The sequence below is a fragment of the Candoia aspera genome, chromosome 13 (genome assembly GCF_035149785.1).
Source record: "Candoia aspera isolate rCanAsp1 chromosome 13, rCanAsp1.hap2, whole genome shotgun sequence".
In the NCBI taxonomy this organism is placed as follows: Eukaryota; Metazoa; Chordata; class Lepidosauria; order Squamata; family Boidae; genus Candoia; species Candoia aspera.
Window position 1 is genome coordinate 18,327,625 of NC_086165.1, and position 8,354 is coordinate 18,335,978.

The 8,354-nt window shown below is 40.4% G+C and overlaps 1 long non-coding RNA gene across 2 annotated transcripts; it reads right to left on the minus strand.

Moving 5' to 3' along the window:
- Nucleotides 1–245: 245 nt before the first annotated feature.
- Nucleotides 246–7,586, minus strand: LOC134504788 (uncharacterized). 2 transcript variants are annotated; one of them, XR_010068680.1, is made up of 4 exons: nucleotides 6,373–7,586; nucleotides 3,352–3,471; nucleotides 1,369–1,437; nucleotides 246–860 (listed from the first exon to the last, which is right to left on the minus strand). It is a non-coding gene; the product is annotated as an uncharacterized LOC134504788 (long non-coding RNA). The 2 variants fall into 2 exon arrangements; XR_010068679.1 differs by lacking the exon at nucleotides 246–860 and having other exon boundaries at nucleotides 905–1,437.
- Nucleotides 7,587–8,354: the final 768 nt, after the last annotated feature.

Consider the following 8,354-nt stretch of genomic DNA (forward strand, 5'->3'; position numbering starts at 1 on the left):
TGAAAACAGTGGATTGAAATGGATATGCTGCCTCCTTTCAGCTAGGCCTAGGCTCACAAAGAGACCCAGAGATAAAGAAGGAAAGACGTTCTCCTGACAGCCAAAAGAGTGACATGCTTTTTCTTTTCCTTTGAGGGACGGACAATGGAGAAGTAAGATGTCATGGATCCAGGAAATGGTCAGGATGTGGCCAGAGGGGTTATTTGGAAAGCCAGCTAAGATATCTGTGGAATGTGATACTTAGACTCTTCAAAAATTTCAAGTCCATAGAATTCCATACTCCTTCAAAGGAAGCCTCCTTGGGATCTGGGCAAGATCCTGGACCTTCTAGGCTGCATTCACACCAGACACTGCCTCAGTCACAGCCTTTTACAATTTGATTGGGCTTAGTGAGTCAAAGGACACCATTCTGAAGACTATATAATCCCATTCACATCCTCATCTTCTTACCATCAAAGTCTCCATGTATCCAGCTAATTTTAAAATAGAAAAGGAAAAGCACATTATCATAAGAACAAAGATATGTATTTATGGAATCAGAGCAAGTCATTCAAAATTGTAGACGTGGAAACTAAGGGATGGTGGGCACTTGCTTCCATCTGTGGCCAGGTATCTTCAGCACAAGGATAGGGAAACTCTGCTCTTCTGAATATTGTTAGGTCACAGTTTCCATCAGTCCTGGCTATTGGCCATGCTGGTTAGGAATCATGGGAATTAAAGGCCAAAAACATTTGGATAGTCCCTGAGTCTTATATAGCTGCTGTAGGAGAACATGCAGAGCATTAAGATAACTTCTATATCACTTTGCTGGTATCTTCTCAGAAATTTCAGAGTGATGCTTTTTTAAAAAAATTCATAGTCTGCAAAAAAAAGAAGAAATGAAAGATTCCACTTAGCTGTCACAAAAGCCAAATATCTGAGCCATGCTAATTTATTAGGGATGGTTAAATTGGCTTTAGGATAATTCAAATTGATGAGTCAATATTGACCATTAAATCATGTTGATTTGAATCATGGATTCTGGAAAATCAGGTAAATTCCATTTGATGATTCATACTGAGTCATCGTATTGGGGCAATTTAGAAAGTCAAGCTGGAGATCTGATTGAATCACCTTGGAACTGAATCTGAAGACCAAAGCTTTTCACAGCCCTTCTAGTGAATTCTAGGCTGAATTCTAGGCTGAAATTTCTGTTTTAAGTTTCTGAAGTTTCAAAGTGGATTCAGTCTTAAGATAATTAAGAATGTCTTTAGATTTTCTTTGCACAGTGGTTTCAACTTGCTTTAGGATTAGTAGGTGGGTGAGGATGCTGTTGTTACTTTCGGGGTTCTCTATAGTATTCTTCTGCCTCCGTGGGTCTCCCATTACCTGATCTGCAAAGATGGAGAACTGCTCTCTGATGCCTGGAAGCACAAAAGCCAGGGATGCTGCAGACACCTGTAGAGAGAATTGCACAGTGGAAGACAGGACATTCATATTTACAGCCCTAGATCTCTTTGTGCTGAAGAAGTACAAGAGCACCACACTCCACCTATTAGGATTTCCCTAACATAATCTTTTCCTTCGAAAAAAAAAGTGGTAGCAATTTCCTTTCCACTGAACTGCATGGTTTTTTTTTTTAAATGTAGAACTGTTTAGCCTAATGCTACTTTAAACAGACGAATGACTGAAGTCATACATTGTGTTAACATAAAGCATGGTTTATATGAGTTTGGCTTGATGTCTGAATACAACTATTGTGATTTGTAAATCATGATTAATGTCGTATTGCTTGTGAAGCAGGCCACCGTGGTTTCCTCAGCCACCTATGTTTTAGCATCATGTGTGAACCCAGCCAGTGTATTCACAACTCATACAGGTCTAGAATTGATTGCAAATTTCTGAGATTGTGAGCAAATATATTTCAGTTGATTTTAACCACATTAATTTCCATGTTTCTTAGGTCTACTGGGATCATATGCAAAAGTAATATAAACAGATTGCTTTCAAAGCATGGTTAGTAACTTGGATTCTCCTTTATACATATATATATGAATTGTTCATGGGAGACACTTACAATGAAACATTCCAAACTTGAAGTTCTCTCTATCAAATCAACATTACAGACTGATAATGCACTCCTTAATTAGACATTGCTATTAACTGGACTGCTACGTGATTTAAATCTTGCTGTTAATCTTTGTCATTCTACCCAGACATAGTTTTTATGACATCCAGCGAGTGATTCCTTTATGTAGTAATCTATCTAAAAACCACCTTTTTCTTCTTCCTTTTTTTTTTAGAAGAATAAAGGACATGAGATTGAAATGAAAGCTTTTTTTGAGTCTGTCCATTAGTAATTTTCTGCTTGGTATTTGAAAAATGGCTCGTTTTAATTGCTTCACAGAGGAGAAAGCTATCAAAGCTAATGCTCTTTTTTCCCAAACTTTTGTAATTATTTCTCTTGGACTCTTATTTGAAATAGCTTGAAAATATGTTCATTAAAATGTAGATTTCACTCCCTCTTTTTCCCTCTTTCTACTGCTCTCTTTCAAATGGACTTCCATTTCCCAGTGTTACCCTCCCCATTTTTTTCACTTTGATTGGCCACTAGCTTTACAGAATGTACAGATAAAACATTTAAAAATAAAAGTCAGACTAGCATTACCATTGCTAATCTGCAGTGGGATTTCATTATATGTATGTATGTATTAATTTATCAAATTTATCACCGTTCATCTCCCAAAAAAGGGACTCTGGGTGGTTTACAATAAAACATCAATAAAAAACCTATAAAACAATAGAATAAATATAATACGTGATAAAAGATAAATATGATAGGAACCTGATGGCTAAAAGGTCTCTATAACCCACAAGTTGAATAGGGCCAACCTAGGAAACTAGCCATCCCCAAAGGTGACTATTCTCCCTCCCGCCCCAGGCACGATGGCAAAACCAGGTCTTTAATTGTTTTCTAAAGTCCAGGAGGGAGGGGGCCAGCCTCACTTCTGGGGGAAGGATATTCCAAAGGGTGGGAGCTGCTGCAGAGAAGGCCAACCTCCTGGACCCCACCAGATGGAATTCTCTTACAGACGGAACCCGTAGTGTGCCTTCTCTGCACGACCGGGTGGCACGGGTTGATGTAACGGGAATGAGACGGTCCCTTAGGTAACCTGGCCCCATGCCATATAGGGCTTTAAAGGTGATAACCAACACCTTGAATTGAACCCAGAAGCATACTGGCAACCAATGCAGTATGGTATATAATCAGACCACGAGCTTCCAAAGAAAATATGTATGTGTTTATGAGAAGACTTGCTCAAACTTTGACACCTCTCCTGAGAGTTTGAAGATTCAGTGAAATAGCTTGACCCCAGTTTTGTCCTTCTTGGGATCCATGGCTTAAGTACTTCACAGGACAGTGGGGATGGAATGAAGGGACATCTGAATATAAACCACCCTGAGTTCCCAGAGGAAAGGCAGGATAGAAAACTAAGAATAAAGAAAGAAAGAAATAATAGCCCAGGTAATATGCTTTAAACATCGGCTTCCTGAATGCGCTTGGATGGCCATTGTGTGACCCAGAATGCTGGACTGGATGTTTTTCTTTCCCTTTCTGTGTCTGGCCAACATCACATACTACAATCTGCAGCAAACATTACCTCCGACTCTTCGCAAAAAATAAACCAATGAATAAATCCTGGCTTTGGTGCCAGGTTCTCCCCTTAAAAGCTGTCATAGAACCCTTGGCAATTATAATGCCATAGCTAGGTGCCCTCAGAAGGCATGTGTGCTCAGCAGATATGCCTCCTCAAGGGGGTTGGGGAAAGCTAAATATTTCAGGGAAGGAAACTGAGAGGCATGTTGTTACTGTTTGTTTGTTTTCTTAATTATCAGGAAAATGTTTAGGCCCTTAAGTGTCCTAGAGTGACAACATTTTCATCCCAGCAGCCATTTCTAACATTTTCCTTCAGAGACAGATGTTGCAGATAAGCATCTACAATTATAGATTTGGTTTCCTTAAAAAAAAAAAAGCAGGGAGAGAGAAAAAAAAGGCTGTAGATTGCTTCTAGATGTGGCTGGCAGGTGTTTATTTTATTATAGTATATATGGGCACAGCTCATTAAACTGAGGTTGTGTCAGCACAACCAAGATCTGATCCTGTTCTTTTCCTCAAGTGTGTTTGTGTGTGTGTGTGTGTTCTAATTGGAATGCAGTTGCCTTGAATCCATATTAAATGGTGCTTTCATGCAGGGCAGACTACTGTTACTTAGAGGCCTCCAGAAGATTGAGAGCCAGTTTGGTCTAGTGGTTAAGGTGCTGGGCTAGAAACCAGGAGACGGTGAGTTCTAGTCCCACCTTAGGCACGGAAGCCGGCTGGGTGACCTTCAGCCAGTCCCTCTCTCTCAGCCCAAGAGCCAATCAGGCGTGATAGGAGAGTTCTAGTCCCGCCTTAGGCGTGAAAGCCAACTGGATTACCTTGGGCCAGTCCCTCTCTCTCAGCCCAAGAGCCAATCAGGTGTGGTAGGAGAGTTCTAGTCCCGCCTTAGGCATGAAAGCCGGCTGGGTGCCCTTGGGCCAGTCCCTCTCTCTCAGGCCAAGAGCCAATCAGATGTGGTAGGAGAGTTCTAGTCCCGCCTTAGGCGTGAAAGCCAACTGGATTACCTTGGGCCAGTCCCTCTCTCTCAGCCCAAGAGCCAATCAGGTGTGGTAGGAGAGTTCTAGTCCCGCCTTAGGCACGAAAGCCAGCTGGGTGACCTTGGTCCAGTCCCTCTCTCTCAGCCCAACCCACCTCACAGGGTTGCTGTTGTGGGGGAAATAGGAGGAGGAAGGAGTATTAGGTGTGTTCATCACCTTGAGTTATTTATAAAGATAATAAACGTGGGATAGAAAATAAATAAAATAAATAAATAAAATAAAATATTGGACTAAGCTCCCAGAAACCTGGGTCACCATGACCATTTGCCTTGCCAATTGATAATTGCAGGAATTTTCAACCAAAACACCTAGATTGCACCAAGTTGCAAAAAGCTGGAGTAATGAAAGGGATACTTCTGACATCAAGTCAAACCCTTCATGGTAGGCCCATATTGTTGATGACACTGCTTTAGTTTTTCTGTTTTATATCTATGAGTAGGATTGAGATTAGGATTAGATTGTTAATGAGGTTTTTACTGTACCATTTTCTTGAATTGTTAACGGAGTTAGTGGTATACATATTTTCTAAGTAAATAAATAAATCAGCACATCAGCAAAGCCAACGAAGTGTCAGTTGTGCTCCCAGTTCTGTAGACAGCAAAGGTGATGGCCCTTAAGAATCAGAAAGACTCAGGTATATGTCTAGTGGTACCAATTACCCATGTTTATTAAAATAATGTTTTGTGCATGCAGTTGGATTTGTAAATTCAATAAGTGAGTCTTGCCTTCACAGACAAGCTGTGACCTTGAAGACAGAATGAACATGCCTTCTGTGATGTTACAACAGGAGTATCCCATTAGTATGGTCATCACTGACCTTATAAAGTGAGAAACACATTGGGCATACTGATCCATACATACATTCATTGAGGGCATAAAAATTCCAGCATTCCAGTATCCATCTTTAACATTCTCCAAAAGTCAAAAGCTTCCATATGTCTATGCCAATCTCCATCCACCCAATAAAAGATCCCCTTTTGCCAACCAGTGTTTCTTGGGAACTTCCCAAATTGATGGGCCTTAATTAGAAGTGTGCCAGAAGTCATATATGCATCAATTTGCATATATTCATTAGTTTTCATCTTATAGCTTTATAATTGTGGTTTTTGTGAGCCCCCCTTCTGCATTAAAAAAGATGAAAACAACAGGAGCGGCAGCATGGATATGTTCAGGGTCTCTTTTCCCTCTGCATTCCCCACATGGAATGAAGAAATCCTATGTACAGTAGATCATCTAATAATGTTTAGCTAAACATGGTAACAACCTTCCAAAAGCTATAGTTTCCTAACTCATATTTTCTTTAGGGCACCTTATTTAACTTTTTGTCATTGCAAAACTGGCACATTTTTCCAACATGCCTTCTTAGGTAGGTCAAGAAGAAAATTACCATTTTACAAAAGTTTGATTCTTCCATAGCATGCATATATGCATGCGTTGTTCTTGATACATGATGTGCTCAAATAATTACTTTCTTGTTCTTTGTCTTCCTGGTACATGGTACGATACTGACTTTAAAAAAAGTTGTATTGAAATATTTATAGCCCACCCATAATCCTAAAGATCTCAGGTTTTCTAGAGTGGGAGAAAACATAGACAAAAGTCCCACTGAAAAATAACTATCAATTGAAAGGTAAATCATGATCAGTTAAGGGACGAAGTCATTTCCAATGGGAGAAAAAAGTAGTTTTTTCATACCGTCCATGAAGGTCTGCCTGTTTTTGCAGTAAGAATTCCTCCCTTGATTAGATGCTTATTCACTTCATCTGGCCCCAAGGAAGGTGACATCTCAGAATCTCTATGCTAGTCGGCATGTTGCCTTCAAGATAAGTGAAGGATGAAGTTAGCCATGTTGAGGAAGGGTTTCATTTCCCGTCAACTTAGTATAGGGTCATGGAAGAAAAAAAAGGGAGGGGCTCTATCTTTCTCTTTGCCTCTGGCAGCAGAATGACATAAAACAGCCTTTCTTGTAAGTCCTATAGTAACTGTAAGCCACAAGGGAAATGCCACCAGTCCCATACAAGAAGAACCCAAAGCATGGTTCAGCATTTGAAGGTATCAGATGGCTTGATGCATATCATTCAAAGCAGTAAAATGAATCCACTAAAATATACTCTCAAGAACTCTTTCATGGTGCTCTCTAAACATAACTGAACCATTGACTTCAATGGACAAAAGAATGGAGTAAAAATTATATTGATAGAGGAGGTAGTATTTGGATTCACATAGCAGGCTCAACTAGACTAAAGGGGGGTTGTGTATCTTATGGTTTAGTGGGATGTGGGAAATCTAGCACTGCTTTAGCACTTTCTGGGAACCAGGTTTCACTTTCAGCCATTATGCAGTTTATTCATTTGGGTATCATATATTGTGTGAGCACAGCCATTGTATTTTGTTAACCTGAGTTGAGGATGTTGTGTCAACACAGAAGGAATGGGGGTTGTCGACTAAATCCACACTTCTGATTTTGGAGTGTCTTAAATGGGCCAAGTTGCGTGTAACAATTATCCAACGGTTGAACTGAGAATATACTTTAGATAGAAAAGTGAGGACCAAGGGTGGGAAATGAATGGAGGGATGGGAAATAGTGGGGGGTTCCATTTTTCCAAATCTCCCCTCCCCCTTGTCTTTACATCTGTAACTCTAGAACACAATGAGTAATTTTTAACAGCTGTCCATTCCCTAGGAGGCTGATTAATGGTTTCTAACCTCTCTCAAAAGCAAGAGAGCACAGTTTGGAGGAAGACAAGGTACCTTTGAGTGGTATGCTGGTGATCACTTTCCAAAAACTTCATATATGCACACTCATGTATCCATAAAGCTATTCCCTTTCAGGGCAAGAAAAGATATATGAGTGGAAAGGGAACTGGAAATGGTAAGTCAAAGAAATTAAGGCAGGAGTTTAATACACACAAACACACACAGTGTGTGTGTGTGTGTGTGTGTGTGTGTGTATGTATGTGTGTGTGTGTGTGTGTGTATGTGTGTGTGTGTGTGTGTGTGTGTGTGTATATATATATATTCTCTGTTCCTTTCTGTCTTTACAGATCATCATTGCTTCCACCACATGCATCAGTTCCAAAATGTAGAGGGAAAAAAAGGGAGCAGAGCCAGAGCAAAACAAATATGATTTCATTTCAATTCAATTTCAACTGAATTAAGACATTCTTAATTAATTCAATATAAGGGACTGGGTGGCGCTGTGGGTTAAACTGCTGAGCTGCTGAGCTTGCCGATCAGAAGGTCAGTGGTTCGAATCCGCATGACAGGGTGAGCTCCCGTCGCTAGTCCCAGTTCCTGCCAACCTAGCAGTTTGAAAACATGCAAATGTGAGTAGATTAATAGGCACCGCTTCAGCGGGCAGGTACTCCGTTCCATGTAGTCATGCCGGCCACATGACCACGGAAGCGTCTATGGACAAACGCTGGCTCTTCAGCTTTGAAAGGGAGATGAACCCCGCCCCCTAGAGTCAGACACGACGGGGCTTAACGTCAAGGGAAACCTTTGCCTTTACCTAATTAATTCAATGCATTTTTCTTCCCGTCTATTTAATAACATGCCCACTCTATCATATTATTAAGGCAGCTCTGGTTTTAGTTTTTAAAGAAAATGTTCAATCAGAAGTGATTTTTTTTTCCCCCTACAAGAACCCCTGAGAAGATACCATCACCTGCTCCCAT